Source organism: Rhynchophorus ferrugineus, unplaced genomic scaffold (assembly GCF_030347505.1).
Source record: "Rhynchophorus ferrugineus isolate W39M unplaced genomic scaffold, kcgeb_rfMv2 rfM8, whole genome shotgun sequence".
Lineage (NCBI taxonomy): Eukaryota > Metazoa > Arthropoda > Insecta > Coleoptera > Curculionidae > Rhynchophorus > Rhynchophorus ferrugineus.
Genome location: NW_027472587.1, coordinates 10,273,443 through 10,299,261, shown reverse-complemented (window position 1 = coordinate 10,299,261; position 25,819 = coordinate 10,273,443). Strand labels below are relative to the sequence as shown.

The window sequence follows — 25,819 nt, the reverse complement described above, 5'->3', positions numbered from 1 at the left end:
GGACATATATCGTTGTGTTTTCACTCCCATATGTTACTTGATATTGTTAAATTGAATTATATACCTACTTCTTTTTTTACCCATCTTTTTCGGTTGCTAAAATGTAGGTATAATAATATTCTCTGAACGTTAATATAAAATAAGATGCTGCAATAACAAAATACTTTAATTGTACACAACCTTATGAATTTCCAGATATAATATTATAAATAATAAGGTGTGCTATAATTGGTCCTGTCAGTTTGGCCGAACTAGCTAGCCTTTCCATCCTTGCCATAAGGACGCGTTTGGAATATCCAGGACAAATTCCTCGGTACCACCTCTTACAGTTCTTTTAATAAACATATCTCTTTTAATATTTATGTGTTTATCGTAGCACCCTTATTATCTTAATATATTATTCACAACACAATTACTGTTAATATATACTATGTGTTAAACACGCTCGAGAATTTTCATTTATTCTTCATTTCCTACAATATATTGAACTCTTAACTGGACGTACAATTTTTTTTTCAAGCAGTATATATGAGCTGAATATATTTAATAATATAATATATGTTCAATATTCCATATTGTGAAAGCAAATAATTAAAATATATTTCATCCATTACCGTATACTATCTACACAATAATTTATTGATCTAATTATTGTTAAATGGTATTATTCAAACATGAAATCGCGCTACGAATAATAATACTATATTTAAATATCATAATTTAGATAATTTAGATTTAATTATCATAGCTAGAAAATAACCAAGCTAGACTAGAAACCAAGTTTTCAGTCGAAAAAAAGGTTGCTAAAATCGAAATTATCAAAATTACATTACCCCTGTACCCCAGTTGCAAATATTACGGGGAAACAAAATCGACGCCAAGCAAAATCTTCGGCTAATTCAATCATTCCCTTCAATTTGTCCGGCTCAGTCGGGGGGCAAAACAGATTTAAATCAATATCGACGTCATTCCGCTCGGCACGACAAAGTTAACAAACTTTGAGCAGGAACTGGTGGCGATTTACGTTGGAGACCTCCCACTGCCACCGGATTAACCCAATCGTCCTGCGATCTGTCAAAAACCGAAACGAGGTCGTGAACGTAAAGTTTGACATAAAGGCGACCTGGGGCTCGGTAACAATATATACATTCGATAGAGTTTGCATTTTCGCCCGATTTTCTAAGTTGTTGTGAAACTAGGTTCAGCAAGTTGTATACTAATTTCAGTTCAAAGACAATTCTGAGAGTTCGGGTAAAAGAGCGCCCCACATTTTGTAACTGTTTGATCAATAAATGTCTTCCAACTAATTCTAATAACTTGTTATTGATTTGTCAATCGCTGTGGAAGTTGGTTTCGTATATGTTATATTTATTCTTGTTAATATATAAAGTCAGTTTTCGACGTTGCAATAAAATAAGTTTTATAAATGTAACATAAATTATTTTAAAACATTGGTTCATTCAACATACCCTTTAGAGTTATTGTTAGAAGAGTGCTTCGGATTTTTCATTAGTTGATTATTAGTAAATTATTTACCTTTTGCACCTGCGTATGTGGTTTCCTTCTAGTTTTATTCTAGTTGAAATTGTTAAACAGAGTGACGAATTTTCCGAGCAGTGTTTGAAGATAATCAAGCGTAATAAATCCGAGTTTTTGCGTCGATATGTGACAATGGATGAAACATGGCTCTATCATTTCATCCGAAGTCCAATCAACAGTCATCCGAGTGGACTTCACAGGATAAAAGCGCTCCAAAGCGTGGGTAAACGTAACATTCGGCTGGCAAGGTTATGGCGTCTGTATTTTGGGATGTGCATGGAATAATTTTCATTGACTACCTTGGAAAAGGAAGGACCAACAACAGAGGACCAACAACAGCGACTATTATATAGCGTTATTGGACCTTTTGAAGGACGAAATCGCCGAAAAACGGCCGCATTTGAAGAAAAAGAAAGTGCTCCTTCACCAATACAATGCACCGTGTCACAAATCAGTGAAAATCCATGAATTGAGCTTCGAATTGGTTCCTCATCCACCGTGTTCTCCAGATCTGGCTCCCAGCGACTATTTCCTGTTCTCAGATCTCAAAAGAATGCCCGCTGGGAAGAAATTTTCGTCGAATGAAGTGGTGATCGCCGAAACTGAGACCTATTTTGAAGCAAAGGATAAATCCTACTACAAAAATGGAAAAAGATGATTCCCGCGAAGGGAATTATGTGGAATAAAAAACTAGTCTTGGCAAAAAATGTGTTGTACTATGGTAGGCGGAGATTTTTCAATTGACCTGTTACTACAATTATTACTAAATATTCATACTTCAGATAACAATATGTTTTTCTAAGCAATTAACTCACAAATTCTAGTTTTTAAGTAAAATTTGATACACTGAATGCAATAAAAATCTTATTTGTTTTAGTTTCACATCAAAATACTTTTGAAGTTATAATGGGAACTTTAACTTCATCTGTAATAACCAAAACGTTAAATACAACAAATAAACATTTATTAAGGCGATCTATAAGGAATGTTTTAAGATGTGGTATCACAAATTAACTATATAAATAATTTTACTACATAATACAGAAAATATTATTTACGACCTATGTTTATCAATTTTATACTACATCAACATTATTTTGCGTACATGAATCCAATTTATTATGAATATTTATTATAAAACTCGTAAGCGCGTGATGAAATTATAACGGCAAATGAAACAAAAATAATTTTATTTCAACTAAATGGTCGCGAGGTATTGACGTAGCTTTAAAACATCCCTAAAATAATTTCAGATCATATAGCGAACATGTTTGCATAAATATTTATATATACCCTAAAAGTAATATCTAAAATAATGTTAATAAATACTCGATTTATTATTAATATATTCGCAATTAAAAGGAAAACATTTTCCAGATTTTTTGCAGATTATATTTGGAAGATAGCCGAATAATAAGTAATTTATTCATAAGGGAATCGCGCTCAAAGTAAGGAATTCGAGGTTTTATTTTAACTAATCATTTTTTTTACGAGAAAATTAACTCATTGATGAGGATTTAAAACTCTTTTATCTTCTAGCTTATAATTATCAGCTTAATATGATCTTTCAATTCCAACAAATGTCTTGCGTGGTTCGTTCAATGCTGGCTCTGAGACCATTTTTTTGATTGGTTCATTTGAATTGGCCTACAAAGACATTTGATTGCCTCATTTTCATAACGTGATTGTTTGTTTGAGTTTGTTTGCGACGCCATTTTCGTCTGACATAAAATACAGTTAGCATTTTTGTGTCTTAAATATAATCGCTATTATTTGATTACAATGTATTTTGATCCTTAAAACTGTTGTGTATCCAGTGTATGTGCGGAAATAAAAATCCAGACGTAGTTTTCCTTGGAAGAAACAATTCAAGTTAGCTAGATTAAGAATGTGAGTGCGACTTAGCATTGCTTTTACTTGGTAGGTACACAATCATTTAAAAAAAGTATTTGTGTTCATATATATTGTTATTTACAGGAATACAACAGAAGAAATAACGAAAATATTACACACAGTTTAAACACAAAATGTGTCCAAATGGGACGATGGCAAAATTACATTAAAGGTAAATGTGATTATACTACATGAAAAGATTTTGTTATCCTTTAAAAAGCTGTTTGTAAAGTGCCATCAATTAAAAAGTTAATTATTTTGAAGGGGTTCATTTACTTGACACATATGTATACTGGTCAAGATACTTATAATTAATATTTTGGCTTAAGGCTTCTTCATCGAGATAACCTTTTCAACAAGGATGTTAAAAATAGTTTAATACGAAATAATATAATACAATTTGTAGACCAACAAGATGATCTTGATTTTTTAGACAAGAGGTTATCATGCCTGTTATATTATATTGGTAATAATAGATGCTTAAGCTGTCTTTTAACTTCTCCATTTTACCATAATAAGAGCACAACAATAATTTTGATCTATATCATACATTTTAATTTTTTGTTGCTAAGTATTGTTTTTTGGTATGTTTTCTCTATTCTGGCGTATATTGATTGAACTGTTTTAATTATGTGTTCCATAATTTTCACAATAACATTGTAGTAATCATTATATCTTCTCTGAATACATTTTTGTGTTGAACAAGTACGTAAAATATTAACAGAGACATACTTTAAGCTGTACTGCTCTGTTTTCAATATGAGGGAACAAAAAGATAGAAAGTTTAATACATGTTATTTTAATTGATAGCACTAAAGAAATATGAAAAAGGGAAACTAGCTATAGACAATTTTGATATTTTCCACGAGATATGTTATGTTTTCAGTTAGTTTACAGCCATTTTATGTCCACATTTAACTATTTTTTATTTATGTATTTATATTTGATTATTTTTTATTTATATACAGTATATATATTCATTATATACTTATATTTTAGCTTTTTGATATTGTATAATATTTGCATGTATATAAAAAGATGTATATAATAAATGGTTTTGAAAAATTACATTTGGTTTTATTTGAAAATTGGTCAGTAGAATGTGACGTCAGAGGTTAGTCACTTAATGCGTATGAAATCGTTGACCAATGAAATGCTGTCTTAATAAAATATTTTCATTAGAAAATTCAGCGAAATGACGTTCTCAGCGCCTTCCTGCTGAGACCACGCAAAACAATTCTGAATTAATTTGTATCAAGTTAACACTCTATATATTGCTTTATGAGAACAGTCTGTATTTGCGTATTAGAGAGGCATAACGTGTCACATACTTTTTATCAATTCAAAATGGCGTCGAGACGCTAATTCATTTTGTTATATTTGTTAAATAAGAGAAAAAAAGTATGATTTAAGTACAAATTTAAAGAATTGTGAAGCGTATTAAACTTACCTCAATCTACCTGCTAAATGTCAAGACAAAAAATGGGCTCCGCATATGTTACGTAACTCTTGCAGATATGTTCTGGAAGGTGAGATTTTTCTTTCTTTTTTTATCGTATGGAACTATTCATTAAATTATATGTTAGGTCTTATTGTAGGCTGGCACAGAGGTGAAAAAAGAGCAATGAAGTTTGCAGAGCCAAGAATTTGGAGGGAACCCAGTGACCATCCTACAGATGGTCATATTTGCATTGTAAATCCACTTAAAAGTAAAAATTCAAAGATAACAAATTTATCCTGATCCACCATCGACATCCGCTCCAAAACCCCATACAGAAAAAAAATTATATATCTGCTCTTCCTCTATTGGAAAATTCACCACTCCTTCAAAGTAGCCATCCATCACGGAGTTCAACTGTATTCGAATTCGGTATTAAATTTAATCAAACCAAAGAAAAAATAGTAATATTGAGAGGTGGGAGGTCTCTTTTTTGAGTAAATTAATACCCAAAGACGAGTTGTTTAGTATCCATGATAATATTCCCGTTCCTTAAACTTTTGTCTCAGATCTATCCACCACCCATCTGCTTCCAATCTGAACATCACATTATCACATCACATGATGTTTGAGCAGGATTTGAACCTGCGCCTAAGAGAACCGTCACATTAATTTACCAAGTGTGCTGGTAAACTTGCAGTTAATAAATGATTATTAAAATAACTAGCTCAAGTACAAGTACAAGTAGTTCAAATTGTAATTAAAGTTAGTATTTCTCCCTATTAAAATGATAAATATGTAATATTACGTCCGTTCCCCTTTAACCATATTTTACAAAATATTTTAAGTTTTAATCCCGATGACCTAATAATTATATTCTGGAACTTGTCAGTTATTACATATCAAATGTACAAATAATTGTTTTACCTACTTTAAGAATAGAACTATCTAAAATATATTCACTGATGAATATGGGCAAGTTACGACAGAAAAATATTCCATATACGCGTATTGATTTAGTAATACTTTCGCGCGTATACGCATCGTGGATAAAAAAAAGCCTTTCGGCTGAATATTCAAGAGGTCACGTAGAGTAAAAACGTTGATATAGCCGAAGAGACGATACAAAAATAGACTTAATTCGGTCTAATGGATAGAGAGACAGTACCAAGGAAATTGAATCTGGCTCATCCATCTATTTTCCTTAAACAGTCAAGTATTTTGAGTATATCAAAGCCAACAAATCAATGAAACATCCATTTGTCTCGGTATATAAATAGAATAGGTTCGCTTTCGCATATACTGTATACAGGATAAGCTTGTAAGCTATCTGGATAATACGTCTTCTAAGCAATGAACTCGCAATGATTACAGTTTTTTAAGTAAAATCAGACATATTGAATGCAATAAAAATCTTAATTGTTTTAGTTTCACTTCAAAATACTTTCCTGGTTATAATGGAAATTTAATTCTCTAATTGACCTAAACCTTAAATACAAGAAAACATTTACTAAAACGATCTAAAAGACATCTTTTAAGACATGGTATCGCAAATCTATATATATATATATATATATATATATATATATATATATATATATATATATATATATATATATATATATATATATATATATATATAAAGATGAAAATGCTGGAAATTAAATAAAAACAACTATTTTGTTTTTCCTTTGACGTATCCCCCGTTGTTCTGAAATCAAATAGAAAGAATAGTTTAAAATGAATAACTAATTAGAATTTTTATATCTTTATTCTCAGGAGGTAAAAAATAAACTTAATTTCAGCTAACTACAGTTGTTAACTATCAAATTATTTATATGTGGATTAACTACAGTTGTTAACTCATGTTAATAACTCATAACTGTCATGTATATGTATGTTATCTTTATATAGATTGATAAATCTTAAGTTTTGACACAAATTAAATTTCTGAATGCAATCATAATATTTGAGATTTAACATTGACATTTGACTATCAGCTAATATGTCTTTTGGTCACAAATTAAATTTCTAAGCTCTACCATAATATTTAACATTTGAAAATCAACTAATATGTCGATCCATCTTCTATGTCGATCGATACCTCATACAAAGGGTGCATCCTTCTATCCTTTTGAGTGACGATTAACGCTACGTGCGCGAGAACTTTCTTAACTTCGGTGATCCTTTGTGATAGTGACATTTTAAATTATGTGCTCTTTTTTTTGTTGATTTTATGTGATAGTGACACTTTACTGCTAAGTGTGCGAGAAATTTTCTCACTTTGATTAATTACAATTTACAATGTGAAGGAGAAGAGGACCTTACTTAGGTCGTCGCAGTCAATCAACTGTGCGAAGAGCTACCTCACGTGCTAACCACTCTGATGACCAGAGAGAGAGACAGATCAAGAAAGTAGTCGTATAGCGTCGTAGTCGTAAATAGTCAGAATTGCGTTCTTTAGAGAGTGACAATGAATGAGTTTTAATACATAAATAAATCAATTTTTTAACAAATAAGAAACCAAAATAACTAATATACTTAGATCTTAAAGAAAATATTAAACAGCTTTTATATTTCTACATCATATATATATGAACTCTTTTCTAAGTTACTAAGTTGTTTTACATTAGTTAAAATTCTATATATCTTTTATCCAATTTTTCACCTCTGCATTCATTACCTCGTCATTTGTATATTCTACCTATGTTTTACTTTTATATGATATTCTATGGAGACCATGTCAGAGCAATTCATAGAGTAATTCCTAAAATTCAATCAGAATTACTTGAAAACGTCATTTGTTGCATTGTCACTATTGCTATAATCTCTTTGGACACTATTCAATTTGTTATTTGTTGTTATATTGATATTAGATTTAGTCGATATTTTTCGATATTTTTTTCAACTAATTATCGATAGTTGTAAATGAGAGTATCAAACTTTTGTTGTGAAAGGTAGTGCTGGAGCGCCAAAATGTTCGATAAATTTTTCGATAAATTCATGGTTCATTATTAACGGTTTTTAGATAGTTCCCATCAAACACAGCGTTCAAAACGATTTGGCCTTGGAGTCGATTCGGCTTAGCCAGGTGATAACCATGATTGATGATGACCGCAAAAGCGCTTAGGGTTTTCGAACAAAACCCACTTTTCATCACCCGTCACTATATGATGCAGAAATGACTTCCGAGTTATATCATGAAGAATGCTAGAAGCCTCAACGTCCTTATCAGCGAATATAGCGCTATCGCACATGAGATCTGATTCGCAATATAATCAATCAAAATCGACGATTCCGCTTTTATTTCGCAATCAACTTGCGCTTCACGCCAGATTTCATCAACATCATTAACGAACAACTTCGTTGTTAGTAAAACCTTAATTTCATGCACATAGTATAACAGGTCAATTGAAAAGTCCCCGGCTTGACATATAGATGGCGCTACTAGAATTAAATCCATTTGTTTTTTAGTCAGCCCTAACTCTCAAAAGATGCATGTATAAATTTGACAGTTGTCTGATCATTAGTTTGTAAATTATAGCATTTTGAGTGAAGCAACTTTCGTTATTGTGAAGAAAATGGATAAAAAGGAATTTCGCGTGTTGATAAAATATTGCTTTTTGAAGGGAAAACATATAGTTGAAGCAAAAAATTGCTTTGATGCCGAATTTCCGGACACTACTCCAGGAAAATTAACCATCAAGGATTAGTATGCTAGGTTTAGACGTGGTGAAATGAACACCGAAGACGGTGAACGCAGTGGACGCCCAAAAGAGGTGGTTACCGACGAAAACATTAAAAAATCCACAAAATGATTTTGAATGACCGTAAATTGAAATTGAATGAAATTGCAGACACTCTAAAAATATCAACTGAACGTGTATATCATATCATTCACAAATGTTTGGGTGTGAGAAAGCTCTGTGCAAAGTGGTTGGGAAAACGCAACAGTCATCTGGCAAGGTTATGGCGTCTGTATTTTGGGATGCGCATGGAATAATTTTCATTGACTACCTTGAAAATTAAAGGACCATCATCGCATTTCAAGAAAAAGAAGATGCTGCTTTATTCCAAGACAATGCACCGTGTTGCAAGTCAGTGAAAATGATGGCAAAAATCCATGAATTAGGCTTCGAATTGCATCCTCATCCACCGTATTCTCCAGATCTGGCCCCCAGCGACTATATCCTGTTCTCAGATCTGAAAGAAATACTGGCTGTGAAGAAATTTTCGTCCAATGAAGAGGCGATCGCCGAAACTGAGGCCTATTTTGAAGCAAAGGACAAATCGTACTACAAAAATGGTATCGAAAAGTTGGAGGGTCGCTATAATCAGTGTAACACCCTTGAAGGGAATTATGTTGAATAAAAAAATAATTTTCCCAAAAAAATGTATTTTACTGTGATAGGCCGGGGACGTTTTAATTGACCTGTTTCAAGTATTCTCGCTAACGGGGGGAAATAAGCTACACAGATATGTGACCAATGTAGCAAGAAGTTGAGTTCCTCGCTATCTGTGAGGAACCTACTATATTCAGTTTTTGGTACTAGTAGTATCTCGTACATATGTTGTTCCGTTAGTTAAACCACAACTGATATCTAACAATGAACTGAAACTTCCATATTATGACATTATTATAATGATAAAATGATAACTTAGGTATTAGGCCATCCTGAGATATTTACAATAACAAAAAGACTCTCTCTGCCAAAATAACATTATACCCATATATTTAAGACCATAATAAACAAGCAAATTTTTAATAATCAACTTTTGCAAATACTTTAATTGCAATAATCTAATGTACACAAAACTGTACACGTAATGTTACTAAAAACCAAATCATCCCGACCTAATACATCATTAAAATCGCTACGCACATAGCAAAATAATTACGTATAAATGCTATCTTATCTGTAGGAACGATAAGATTGTATAAGACTAATGTATCTTGAAGGAACTTTTCAAAAAGCCATATGACAGCATCATCGTCAGTTTGCCGAGCATTAAACAGGATTATTTTGATTGTAAACTCCATTCCTGCCTGACGTACAAACGTAGCAAAACTGCGTGTTAATATACTACAATATTAAAGAATTAACTACATCCAATCAAGGATATATATTGAGATAAAAAGTTTCGTTGCAGGGAAATATATACTTATACATTCTAGATCTAGATGAAATAAAGATAACAAGGATACATATTGTCGTGTACACAAGAGATATTATATACAATAAGACAGAGGAAAACAAGTTCTAGTATCTACAATAGAACTGTATTAAAAATAAGCATGCAATACTAATATATCGCTAATAAAGATATAAAAAACAGTGACTGAATGACTTTTATATTTTTTGTATTCCTTTTAACTCTTAATGAAGTTAATAATCACTAATCTGTTAAAAGAAGATAGTAAAAGCCGGTCTGCGGGCTGCTCATACGCATTCACTCGAAACTAGCTTGACAAATTTCACAGCAACGCCTTGTATACAGGCCAGAGTTGTGGTTAGGTAATTTTTAGACAAATTTTTTGTTTACAAAACTTCGTTGAGGTAATATAATTGTTAATTATTTAATAGAGAAAATTAGCAACAGTCAATACAAAAATAATTGTAAATGTTGCTGTCTAGATTATATATATATATATATATATATATAGTAACTTAGAAAATAGTTCATATATATATGATGTAGAAATATAAAAGTTGTTTAATATATTCTTTAAGATCTAAGTATATTAGTTATTTTAGTTTCTTATTTGCTAAAAAATTGATTTATTTATATATTAAAAATCGTTCATTGTCACTCTCTAAAGAACGCAATTCTGTCTATTTACGACTACGACGCTATACGACTACTTTCTTGTTCTGTCTCTCTCTCTGGTCATCAGTGCGGTTAACACGTGAGGTAGCTCTTCGCACAGTTGATTGACTGCGATGACCTAAGTAAGGTCCTCTTCTCCTTGGCATCGTAAATTGTAATTAATCAGAGTGAGAAAATTTCTCGCACACATAGCAGTAAAGTGTCACTATCACATAGAGATCACACAAGTTAAGAAAGTTCTCGCGCACGTAGCGGTAATCGTCACTCAAAAGAATAGAAGGATGAACTCTTTGTCTGAGGTATCGATCGACATATTAGTTGATTTTCAAATGTTAAATATTATGGTAGAGCTTAGAAATTTAATTTGTGACCAAAAGACATATTAGCTGATAGTCAAATGTCAATGTTAAATCTCAAATATTATGATTGCATTCAGAAATTTAATTTGTGTCAAAACTTAAGATTTATCAATCTATATAAAGATAACATACATATACATGACAGTTATGAGTTATTAGCATGAGTTAACAACTGTAGTTAATCTACATAAAAATAATTTGATAGTTAACAACTGTAGTTAGCTAAAATTAAGTTTATTTTTTACCTCTTGAGAATAAAGATATAAAAATTCTAATCAGTTATTCATTTTAAACTATTCTTTCTATTTGATTTCAGAAAGACGGGGGATACGTGAAAGAAAAAACAAAATAGTTGTTTTTATTTAATTTCCAGCATTTTCATTTTTATATATATAGATTTGCGATACCACGTCTTAAAAGATGCCTTTTAGATCGTTTTAGTAAATGTTTTGTTGTATTTAAGGTTTTGGTCACTTGGAGAATTAAATTCCCATTATAACCAGAAAATTAGTTTGAAGTGAAACTAAAACAATTAAGATTTTTATTGCATTCAATATGTCTGATTTTACTTAAAAAACTGTAATCATTGCGAGTTCATTGCTTAGAAGACGTATTGTTATCCGAGCTATAAAAGTTTAGTAATAACTGTGGTGGTAACAGAAACAGTGCACAAAATATATTTGTATATCTGTAAAAAGATATTTCTATTTCCATTCTGTAAGTGTGAACAATCTAATCTCCATCCAGATAGCCTACAAGCTTATCCTGTATCACAGTATATGCCAAAGCGAACCTATTCTATTTATATACCGAGACAAATGGATGTTTCATTGATTTGTTGGCTTTGATATACTCAAAATACTTGACTGTTTAAGGAAAATAGATGGATGAGCCAGATTCAATTTCCTTGGTACTGTCTCTCTATCCATTAGACCGAATTAAGTCTATTTTTGTATCGTCTCTTCGGCTATATCAACGTTTTCACTCTACGTGACCTCTTGAATATTCAGCCGAAAGGCTTTTTTTTATCCACGATGCGTATACGCGCGAAAGTATTACTAAATCAATAGGCGTATATGGAATATTTTTCTGTCGTAACTTGCCCATATATACATATATATACATATATATATACATACACACATACATATATACATACATATATAGATATATATATATATATATATATATATATATATATATATATATATATATATATATATATATATATATATATATATATATATATTGCATTGAAAAGTCCCCGGCCAGACACATAGATGGCGCTACTAGAATTAAATCAATATATTTTTCAGTTAGCCCTCAAAAAATGCGTGTATAAATTTGACAGCTGTCGGATCATTAGTTTGTGAATTATAGCATTCTGAGTGAAGCAACTTTTGTTATTGTGAAAAAAATAGATAAAAAGGAATTTCGTGTGTTGATAAGATATTGGTATTTGAAGGGAAAAAATATAATTGAAGCAAAAACTTGCCTTGATGCCGAATTTCCGGACACTGCCCCTGGAAAATCAACCATCAAGGATTGGTATGCTAAGTTTAGACGTGGTGAAATGAGCACCGAAGGCGGTGAACGCAATGGACGTCCATAACCATGTTACCTACGAAAACATTAAATTATGCGACTACTTCCTGTTCTCAGATCTCAAAAGAATGCTTGCTTGGAAGAAATTTTCGTCGAATGAAGAGGTAGTGATCGCCAAAACTGAGGTCTGTTTTGAAGCAAAGGACAAGTCATACTACAAAAATGGTATCGAAACGTTGGAGGGCCGGGGACTTTTCAACTGACCTGTTATATTATAAATAAATTTGACCGAGATCTGATCAAAGCATTTAATAAGAAAACAATCAAGAATATTTAACAACATAGTTCTAATAATAATAAAGTAAATTTACGATATATAATCAACATAAATCTCAGCCAGTGTATTTAATATTATAGGATACCCTAGGAAAAATAAGAAAGTTGATAGTGAGAGATTAATCTCAGTCATTGTAGTAATATAAGACGAAGGAACATGTTTTTTGGGATGTAAAAAGATATGATTTTATATAACAGTGTTATAAACAAGTCTTAGACGTGATCTACGTAGTTTATATGTAAAGAAATAAAGAATTATAATTACTATTTAATTTACCTTGATATTTAAGATTTTTAATCATAGTCATATAGATATTTATATGGATTTTATTATTTTTAGAAGTACGAAAAATGAATTTATTGTTTGTTAATAATATGTAAAATTTTGTTGTGTTTGTGTTTAATTTTGTCAATAAAACTTTCTTAAATAAAGTATATAATAAGTATATAATTCCGGCTTGGTGGCGCGGTGGTAAAGGCGATGGGACGGTCCTCCTACTGTTGCGATAGCCGCGGGTTCGAATCCTGCTGGGGCATGGTCATAAATTTACGTTTGTGATTATTTAAAATTTGTGATTGTCCTAGGCAAGACTATAAAATCCGACAAGCAAAATGATCCCAGTCACGCCAGTAACCAGGCTGGTTAAGACCGGATGTCTTCTGGGATGATTTCTAAAGTTAGTCCCTCGCCAGTCGGTAGGCTTAATGCTGAGGACAGTGGTTCGGAGCCCACGTTAAACTTCCATAAGGTCTAGATAAACCCATAGTTGGTAAAAGGAGACTTTAAAATATATAAAAAAAGTATATAATAATTATATAACATACGGTATATAATGGTAAACTAACAAAATATATATATATATATATATATATATATATATATATATATATATATATATATATATATATATATATATATATATAAATATGGGACCCTTTTAGTTGATCCAGTCCTCTATATGGGGTCCCTATGTGTGTTTTAGCGTCTTCCCTGCTAAATAGTTCATTTATTCTAGTTGAATTGTCTGTTCTGCTCGCCAGATAGTCAGCTCTTTCGTTTCCGGATATTCCCCTATGAGAGGGGGCCCAAAAATAATTAATCCTCACTCCCCTACTCTCTAGTTTTGTATGTAGCCCTCTGATGGATATAACGAGATGGTGGACTGTTCTCACTGAAATCAGGCTCTCCAAAGAGCTCATTGAATCTGATATTAAAAGTATTGGCCCGTCCAATACTGATCTTTCCTAAGCAGATAGGGCCTTGTAAAGCTCCGCGGAGAAAAAGCTGGTAATAGTAGGAAGGCAAAAGTGCTCCTCTAATATATTTGATGTGTATGCAGCACCCACGAAATCGTCCCGTTTAGAACCGTCCATATAAATACTAAGGTGATTTGGATAACTCTACTCAAGTGTTTCGGCGAAAAGCTGTTTTACTATGGAGGGTTTAATATATTCTTTATTTAGTAGCTTCATGGATAGGTCCATATATATTTTGGAACACTGCCATGGTGGTATAGCCGAGGTTATTTTGGCTGCAGGGATTGTTGATTTAAGTCGATTGCGAATTCTACGATATACTGAAGATGGACATTTATGCTTTTTAATTGTAGTGTTATTGCCTAAATTATTGGAAAAGAAATAGGTCAATTCTCTTAATTCTGAATGAAATTTGAGGGAGTTGGCATAGTCCATGAGAAGGAACTCTCGCCGTGAACCAAGCGATGGAATTTCTGCTTCACATTGAAGACTCAAAACCGGACTAGTGTGGAATGCTCCCAGTATAACTCTCAAAGCAGCATTTTGGATTGGATCCAGTCTCCTTACATAAGAGGGAGCTCCAGTTATGTAGCATTGGATTCCATAATCTAGTCTACTTCTGATTAGAGCTTTATTTATGTATGAGCACCCCAATAGTGATTAGACAGAGTCGTAGAGTAGTGGTAATTGTAATTGAATTTATGTAATTTAGAAAGTCTGTCAAACATTTTCCCTGTATGTAGTCCATGTGAGAGATCCAGTTTAATTTGTGTTTGAATATTAGTCCAAGGAATCTATGTTCGGCTTTGTTTATTAAATTATTGCTGTTCACCGTTAGTGCAATCATACGTGGGCAAATTTTTCGTCTAGAAAAGAGAACATTTTGAGATTTTTCGGCTGAGAATTTTAGTCCGTTATGATTGGCCCAATCTGGTAATTTATTGAAGCCAATTTGTAGGAGATGCTGGCTATATTTGTGATCTGAGTTCCTATGGTAGATAATAGCATCGTCAGCATAAATCCGAGCATTGATATGTGATGGGATGACCTGATTAATCGAGTTTATAGCAATGATAAAGAATAATGGACTGATACAAGAGCCCTGTGGAACTCCATTCGTCTGACGGTAAGATGAGGAACTAAAAATGTGGAACGCTTCACGATTTTGCGTCTCATCCTTGCGCAGAGGTCATGCTCTTCTCTGTATCATTAAAATTTTAGTATATGTACCGCCGAAGCGAATACCATCTGTTAGTAACAAAATCTTACAAGTTTAATGATATAAGTAAAGATGTTGATATTGTATATTATTGTGAGTAACTGTAAAAAATAAATAATTTAATATAGACGAATACCTTTATTGACAAACAATAAAGACATATGCTTAACATACTGTGGCGACCGCCACGACCCTTTAGGCCACCACGAATTCACCAATAAGAAGTACAAAGGTTGGCAACGCCGGTGGATTGATACCATGCAGTTCCAGGCTATAAAAGACCATCACGACGACGTCTCGCTCTCTTTTCTTGTAATAGTATATCTCTTGTAATACCGTCACTTCCACAGCGCTACCGTACTTCCTCTACCTAACCTAATATCCTTTCAATTCTCCCGTCGACCACATGTATCCTTTAACATTGAAATAAACAGTATTTCTTCAACCAGTGTTTTCAGTTCTCGTGAAAATTCCTTCCAAAAATAGTAGTGAGTGACAAATAATCGCAGCGGCAGCCACACATTTCGACCGACTGACCGACCCGACGAACATTCCTACAATACTATATTCAAAGAACTTATATGCAATATCGCATCACTCATAATGTATAAATTACACTTACTTTATTTAAACAAGATATTTACTCAATCAATAACCAAAAAACCTTTTAGCAATGTGATAGTTGTTTCGGAATTTATTGAATAAGAAAATACTTTTTTTATTATTATTTAATTAATACATTGTTACTAGTCGTTTCCCTCTGAGCTATAATTTGTCAAATAATGTTAGTTGTATTGGTGAAACAATGTTTATATATGTCACTGCTGTATATTTTATTTACTACACCTCATTACATAACACTACACAAATTCAGAGGGTTTGATTCTTTTGAGACTGTGTCCTGCTCTGGTGGTATCCAAAAATTGCAATATTTTAATATTCGTATGAGAATGGAGTCATTCCTCATGCCCCCTTGCAGTTCTCTTGATTCTTGATTGACTGTGGGTATCTGAAGGTCTCGATATAGGTAATCAGTCCTATAGTATTTGGGTGCGCCCACAATACCTCTCAGGACTTTGTTATGAAAAATGTGTATTTTATTTATGTTACTCTTTGCAGAACATCCCCATAATTGAACTCCGTATGTCCATATAGGTTTCAGTATTTGCTTATATAATAGCAATTTATTATGCACTGATAATTGTGATTTTTTTCCAATTAGCTAGTACACTTCCCTATATTTCAATTCCAGCTCTTTTCTTTTCTTCTTTACATGTTCTTTCCAGCGAAGTTTTGCATCGATATTCATTTCGAGATATTTAGCGTTGTTGCTATATGGAATGATAATTTTATTTAATGTTATTGGTGCTTGTATGGTCTTTTTATAGGTAAGCTGCACATGTACAGATTTACTTTTATTAATTCTTATTTTCCAAGTTTTGTGTCCAATTTTTTATATTGTCACTTGCCTGTTGTAATTTTCGTGAGGTTTCTTCACTATTGCCTCCGACAGCTATAATCGCAGTATCTTCAGCAAATGTAGCCATAAGAAAATATTAATATGCCATATTAATTGAATAAGAATGTTAATTTTAATAGTAGATACAGTAAATTTAATACAGCAATAGAAATATCGGCATTATTTTAACAAGAACGCGTAATAAAGCAGGTAACGCATCAAAACCATTTTACATTGTTAGTACGTATATACGCGTTGATTCCGAAATCTGTTTTGATTTGATGTATGGTCAAGCCGGTCTGCTTTGCAGCAGGTGCTCGATGACATAACTCGAATATTCTCCTTAAGCATTTCACAATTACCGATTCCGATACAAATAGTAGCATCCTTGAAATATGAGGTTCTGTATTTAATTTCAAGCTATTTTCTGTTCAAATTATGTGTGTTAACTACATGTGAAAAATGGAAGGCATTTATATCTGAAATAAAAGGTTTTGAAATAGTGAAGTGTCTATAATTACGGATCACATTTATTTTGGAACAAAATCAATCAAAGGGGCCAATTATCTTTCTTAAAATAAAATATTGATACTTATTTTTTGTTTTGCTTGTTTTTGTTTCAAAACCCTACACATTCTATTAACCTTCTGTGTACCATCTGACAAAAAATCAGTTTTAATGACAAAATTTAGAAAAAATATAAAACTTTATATTCTCTAGAAGTAATTAAACATTTATTATCAGTTTTAGTAACAAATTCTAAAATATATAGAACTTTGATATTCCCAATAATAACATTTTTTACCTTATTATGTTGTTAAGGTTTTATATGATGCGAAATAGAAAAAGAATTATTCGTTATACTTTAATTTTTATGTGACATGGCTTAAAATCACGAATTTCCAATTGAATCAAACAAAATTTAATATTGATAACACTGTGTGAAAATTAAATCGCCTTTTTGTAACAAAATTATAACTGCTGATGTTTGATAACTCTCTTATCTGTTTTATATCCTGACGAAAGCATTCACCTTGTTCGTCACTCACTCACTTCACCAGATTAGGGGAGAAAAATCGAAATGAGAATACAAGAAATATATTTTTAAAGACACTGTGCACCCCATCCTTTTAAATTTTTATAACAAGTCATTCACTAAAAACTCAAATACCGAGTTTTTAGCATTTCCTAAAAATCCATGAATAGCTTCCTTAGAGATCACCAAGCCGCCAACTCTTTCACGGTAAGATTTGGAGAAAACAGTTTTTAAATACAAAAATCCTTTACCATTACGTTTGATTTACCACAAGCAAAGAGAGTTCTTTTTGGGCAACCTTTAACTTCATAGTCTTTTTGGTGTCTCCACTATTCCACAAACAGATAAAACAACAATATTTCGTGAAATCTCCTAATAGTCCAAGAAATACACAAACAACTTCCTTTCCAGTTGTATTCTTTGTATTTGATTAAGTCCATAATTAATTTAATATTTTCTTGCGTTAAAATCACTGAATATGCAATAGGTATTGTAAAGGATATCGACTACTATTGTGGAGTAATACAGCTTTTGATGTATGAAACGACAACCAATAAATAATATTTTTAACAATAGAATAAGGAATTCAAAACACGCAATCTTATTTATGTTAGAAAAATTGTGTTACATAGAGTAATTAATACTATACAAATAAGAAATATCTTCATAAATTGTAATTCCACTCGGAAAAAGATTCCAATTGACACACGAACCATGATATTGTATGTAATACCAAAATTGGTGGGCAATAACATGTTTATAATAATGGAGACCCTCAGTTCCAGTCAGCAAATAAAGTTTACGATGCCATTAAGGCTGGAATGGACGATTAAGGAACTATACCCAGCCACTGAGGGTAAAAAAATAATGTTTAGGGGTTTTTGATTGTTTTTCTTTCATGTTATGGTTCTCGAAATATCCCTAGGGACATTTCCTCTAAACGCAAATTATGAAACAAAGCTCTTGCATATTTTTACGACTGAAGAATAAAAATTTCACTGTTAACAATAAAATATTAAACTATGAAATCCAAGAAAATATTTAGTTCTAAAGAAATCATCAACAAGACTGCGATAGTTTTACAACAGATTCAGGGAGGATTAGGAAAATGGTAAAGGATTTAGCAAAATATTTAGAAGAGAGGGTACCTTATTTCTTTTTTTTAACTATAATTTAATCAGGACCAATTGCTACCTAATTTGCAGTTACCACATATTATCCACCAGATGTTTTCTCACTGTAAATAATAAGTTTGAGTCAAGCATTGAATATAAGCTGTCCGACGAATACCTACTGAGGGTAGAAGATCGAAAACAAGCAAAACTAATCGATATCGAGATATATCGAAAATTAGATAGATGTTTTAGGTAAATTTGAATAAAATAGATTTGGAAGTTGCTGCATAGAAACGTGACAAATATTTAAAACATTGAGCGATAGAAATAAATCTACCAAGGACAACTTTTATACCCTGGTCCTCACCATCGGCAGTTTTGAAAGTTGAATATGTTTCCCAAAAATGCGAGATGATTTATTTAAATCTATTTCAGGTTCGATCCGGGGTTCGTCAAGGATATCTCATCTCTCCACTGCTTTGCAACAGACTTGGCATTTAACATGACGCTGCAAACTGCTTAAGATCATCAGGTCGGTGTTCTCTAATGATAGCGCTAGACTCGCTGATACGGATGTTGAGCCTCCTAGCATTCCTCATGATATGGTTCGCACTGCAGAACCATATGGATTGAGAATTAATGAAGAAAAGATCGAAGTTCTGACAAGTGATGGATCACCTGCTATCGTAAATATCAACGGGATTAAGTTGGAGCAAGTAGGGCAATTCAAATACTTGGGATTAGTAATACAAGAGAAATAGTGGCAATTTTTTTCGCCAAAATGGTGCTTGTTAAAGAGAATAAGTCTAAAATCCGGCACTTTAGAATGCTTGTCTTGCCAATTCTTCTATATGACTCCGAGACTTGGACTTCTGACAGTCAGACATATGTAAGTTTGAGGGCAAATGCGACGACTAGTCGGTGCGATAACCAGAGCACAGTTATGGAGCAAATTCAGAGACGAACATTCCAATGATTTGGGCATGTCTGTTGAATGAAAGGTTAACGAATTCGTCACGGGTTTCTGTGGCGAAATCGACCTTTTGAGTGGGACACACAGTAAACAACAAAAATAATCGAAAACAATATGAAAAATTGGACACTGACTTCTGGACTGTCAGTTTCCTTATGATTTTGATTATTTCTGATAAACCATGGACTGTTTAAGATTCCCCTGAGGAGCTGATTTTGGAAAACTTGAAGCCGTAATAAGCCCATGCTTAAACAAATAATTTAATTTAGTTGAAATTTGCGACGAAAAATTGAATATAATTACGTGAGGTGCCTTTGTTTCCCCGCACGGTCTGCACCTTATCTAAATCCTACGCGCACAATGTATGCCTCATTGTGGGATATAGAGAATATTCATGTGTTCGTTCATCTACAAGATGGCTATATAGGTTTTTTATGGAAATTATCGATATGACTGCACCGAATACCTATATCATATTTACAAAAAATTCTCCCAATAGGAAATTTGATGAGCAAATTAGACAACAAATTTTTTATACAAAACTTAGCACAAGAACTTGTTCTCCCAAACGTTCTAAACTGCAAACAAAATAGCAATAACTTTCACAAAACTGTAACAACTGAAATAGATTTATTTCTTGAGAAGAGCAATGTCACGATTCAAGAAAATCCTGCTAGAGAGATTTAATATTATGAAAATCGAAGATGCAGCTTTTATGTCATAAACATCAGGGACACAAAGACTAAAATATCGTGCGGTACATGTAAAAAACCCATTCGCAATGTCCACCGAGACTAAACTAAACCTTTTTGATGTCCCGACTGTAAAAATAATGTTTTAGGAGCAAATAATAATTTTAATGTCAAAATTAAAATATTTTTTTACAATAAGCAAACTGTTCAAAGTATTAGAGTTTTAATTTGTAACCTCGCAAAAACTCATGCCTAATTTACATCAATTATTGAAGTGTTACAGTGGGTTATACCAGTTTAACTGAATACAGCTCCAAAATAACAAAAACAGCTACATATATAGTTATCAATATAATTCTGTGTCAATATTTGGTAATCAGTATCTTCATCCGTTATATAATAAGAATAAGCGATACTAAACTAAACAACAAACCAAGCAACGAATGCGTGAATGAGCGCGTATGTGTATTACATACTAGAGGCTTTCACTACATATATTAAGGAATAGTTGATGAAATATTTACAAGACTTAGGTCTATCCATTAATACATTAAATAGGCGCCTGTAAAATTAATCGAAGAAAATTTCCGAAAAATTGAAAATTTCCAGAAATACCATCGCATATCAACACGTTTTATTGCCGACCACGTAAACACCGAAAACATAACATAAACGATGGCTCAAATTTTACTGAAATTTTATTTTCTTTCGTCGTATACACGATGGGGATTTAACAGGTATCATCCGTCATTAGCGAATCTAGAATATCGATTTTTACGTCCATTTTATTGCTAACGGCTTGGAATAATGTCTTCGATAATATGTCTAAATTTATTTATTGCTAATTTTAACGCAATTTAACATATTTCATCATGAAACATCATTAAGGCATTTAACGTATGATCTAGATTATTTGATTTACTACCAACTGGTCAGTTTGAAGTTGGTGACGAGCCCAACCAATACAAAAATAATAATATAATTTTGTGACATATGCAAAAAATTACGAACAAAACAAATCTAAATTGTTACTCGTACCGACTTCAAAGTGATTAGTTGGTAGTAGTTAAAATAATATTGTAAATAGATAAATAGGTTCGGGTAGGTATGAACTAAAATGTGTGTATATAGTAGAATATAAAATACGTGTAGTGGATAAGTTAAATGGGTATTTTGTTTATTTTTATTTAGTTATTACAACAATTATTAAGTACATATTTTATTTTGAAACGTTTTTTTGTGTTAGAAATCGAAATTTGACTTTTTTAATTTTTAGTGAGTTCTTTATTTATTTTTTCAAGTCGGTTCAATTTTTTTGTTAAAAATATTTGATATTACCGTGTATGATTGCTTCACTGTCACGGCATAATTTGAAGCAATTAAAGCTATACCTCCCAAAGTACTCCGGAATTAAGAAGAAATGAAGAATGATGGATGGAGGGATATTGGAAGTGAAACATTAATCCATTAATAAACATATGCGTGAACTAATGAAACTCAATTGAACAAACATTGAACTACGTATTGTTACAAAAAAGACCAGCAATAACGAATAACGGACAATGTTCGCAACGTGTAACGCACGAGTTGTGAAGGTATCGCAGCTCGAATGGGAAGTTCTAACATACACCGACTAGACGACCTACAATCACTAGACACAGTGCCTTCTCAATATCACTGCTGTTGGTTAGCGTAGAAGTGCGAAATGTATCAATGATTGGATCACTGCCAAACCAACATCGTTCTATCGAAACCGTATAGCAAAATTTTATAGAAAACGATGGAAAATATGTTGATTAATGTATTTTGTGTCAACTTCTCTCAATAAATGTCTTTTTGTAGGAAAAAAAGGCTGTATCTGTTTCTGTTTGTATTTGAACTGATATAATGATATATAAGAGTTTTTCAAAAAGGGCAAATCTAAGGTTATTGAAAATAAATGAAACAAGCTGATTGTGGAGTACTAAAAACATTATAAGCTTTTATTTGATCGGTTCATGTCTGCCGCCGGCATATTCATAACAAAATCTTGACCAAATGACCTTACAAAGCCACATAAATAGAGCAAAATTTTAGTTTGTTAGTAAAATTCAGGAAATCCCACAGGAAAAACTGGATTAGATCGTCCATAGCTCCACTGGAGCGTCTATAATGTACTGTTCAACCGTGTAAATTACCATAGTGATTTATTTGGCATCAGTGGCTCAATAGCACCAAACACATAATATATATATATATATATATATATATATATATATATATATATATATATATATATTGATTGGAATAAGCTGGCTATACAGTTTCAACATTTTAAACAAACCTAAACTCGAATTTGATCAAGATATTACCGAACACAAGAAATATCTGTCTTTCTATAAACTCATGTGACTAAAATTAACACGCTATTTATTTGACCAAAATTCGAATGTATTTGCCGAATCTGTGAGTCTTATATTTGCACCCAGGTGCTACATTATCTTTAACATACATACATATACATACGCACGCACAAACGCCGATCTGTATTCGGATTTAATGAAACAAAACAAGTGACGTTCGCATCAGTAATCTACAAAACAATAAAGTTATTGCGGTCCCTTATCTACGTATAGAAAATTGATACAATTATGCCTTGTGTTCTCACTTAATTGATAATCGAAACGTTTGTGGTTGTGGACGAACAAAATATCGATAGTTTTTAATATCGTTCCCGACATTTAAATAAATATATCGATATATTGGAGAGAAAACAATATCGATATTTATTTTTGCGACAACTACGAAAAATAGCAATAATTTATAAAAGATATATCGATATATTTAAGAAAATATAAACATTTTGATATATTGGCCCAAAAGATATCAATACTCTTTAAATATTTTAAAAAATAACGACTTAAAATAAAACGACTTGAAATTTAAATGGACATTGAATGGTTTTATGTTATTAACATTATCTTATTATATTATTAATCAATGACTTTTATCAACTATAATATAAAACATTCTTAAGATATTTGATTGCATATCTCGAAAGCAAATATAAAAAGTAAACAACATACTTAAACAATAATATTTTCTTTGCAAGCGATATACAAGTAGCGATATTGTACATAACTCAAAATGAATTTATCTGTAGGTAGTTATTATTATTATTATTTGATATAATATTACATGCTTGGATGTATTTTAACTGGCGATATCTATTAGGGAAAATGTGAAGTATCAATTTAACATAACAACATAACCTAACTATCAAATTCGATTGTTTTAACAATCCTCTACCCAAAACAACAATTTAATATTGTGATATTCAATGCATACTGACACTGATCATGGAATTCTCAAAATTCGAATTTCGACATTCATTACCTTCGTTTTTGATTTCAAGAAATCTGTTTCCGAAGTCCATCAAATAAGGAATTTTCGGTGATGCTGTTCAGTCATATCCAATTGGCGGTTTTGGTTTCAGTGATTTGAAAGTGGTAATCTGATGTCAATGGTGTCAATAAAAAATAACGGCCCGGGGGACCAAAGAAGTGCGGAGGTGATGAATTGCAAGACTTATTGAACGAAAGCTTAGAATTTGCTTTATTTATTTTGTCATTTATTGTTACAGAGTAACAGCGGTCGTTGAAAATGCATTCGAGGAAAAGAAATATTGCCCTACGTTACTCTTGGACATGTCACAAACTTTTGGCCTGGTATAGCATTTGGTATTAGTCTATAAAATGAGCAAATTGCAAATCGAAATATCGATTTTTTTCGGTGGCCAACACCCCTTTATTTTATTCTCTGTATTTATTTATTTAAGATGTTAAATTATTTTATTTAAATACAATTTTTAGTTTAGGCAGTGGGTTTAAATTTAACCGCACATAAAAAAACTCGAATCACAAAAATTATAACAACATATGAAACTAGGTTAATATTTAAAATCTTCTTCGGAATGTCACCGTAACAACCCACCAATTTCCAATCGATAAATGTCAGAAAAAGATCAAGTTCAACGGAAACGTTTTCGATCACTCTCGCTTACGTGTACGTCTTACGACATGACATCTCATTTACATGGTGTATTTTCAATAAAATATTAAACCAGACCGAGGGAATACATCAAAGAAAAGTCATTGAATAGAGAAGCCGGCAGCATACGCGCCCAAGAATAAACTGTAACCGTACTGGAATGACAAGATAAGTAAATATTGCGATGAAAATTTATTTACGTTTGATGATTTATTGGGCAAGTTTGCGCATAATTTGGATGGTGATAACTTTTTCAATGAAATATTTTGAACAGGAAATATATAAATGTATCAGCAACACTATATTGACTCCATATTTTCTAAATGATTAATAAATAATACAAAGAAAAACTTTAAATTTTAATTTTATAGTAAACGTATTGAATAGTTCAGAACGTATTTTAAAGTGAACGTATTGAATAGTTCAGAATTAGATATTAGATATAGAGATTGGAGATATTTATCGTGTTTAGAAACAGTTAAAATAAAGGAACAATTTTGAATGGGTTTTCGGCACCGACACAGCACCGTATTTTTTTGTCATTTTCATTAGTATCGCCCCATATAGAAGACTTTAATTCTACTAATTCAATTGGTGTTACAATATTACATTTAAAGCTAGACACTTTCCTCTTTTAACCTTAAAAATAACTCTGTACCGTAACGAGTGGACCGATTGCTGCCCACCGACATGTCGGTGCTGGCAACTACACCATACCAACATATCGGCGAGTGTGAAAGGCTTCCATTTGTTTACGTGAGATTACGGGTTCACCGTAAAAATCATGTCGTGGAACGCCAACAGCTTACGAGATAAAAAAGTGGAGCTGGAACTAATTCTTTCGTCTTCAGACATCGATATAGCACTTATCCAGGAGACTATCCTAAAACCCTCTCATCGTTTTCCCCTTCTAAACTACACGGTTTACAGGAATGACCGTGTACCAACTCGCGGTGGCGTAAATGCTATCCTAGTCAAAAAGGGAATCAAACACAACGTTCTGCCTTCAATTGTATCGTCATCAAATATCGAATCCACCTCTATCCAGGTAGAAATACAGGATCGTCCAATCGTGATCACCTCCATATACAGGAAATATT

The 25,819-nt window shown here is 32.1% G+C and overlaps 1 protein-coding gene and 1 non-coding gene across 5 annotated transcripts in view; both read right to left on the bottom strand.

Moving 5' to 3' along the window:
- Pde8 (Phosphodiesterase 8) overlaps window positions 1–25,819 on the bottom strand; it is a 235,178-nt gene that overhangs the window by 127,322 nt on the left and 82,037 nt on the right. The window lies entirely within an intron of this gene.
- Window positions 15,338–15,441, bottom strand: LOC143201819 (U6 spliceosomal RNA). Its single transcript, XR_013007027.1, has one exon. It is a non-coding gene; the product is annotated as a U6 spliceosomal RNA (small nuclear RNA).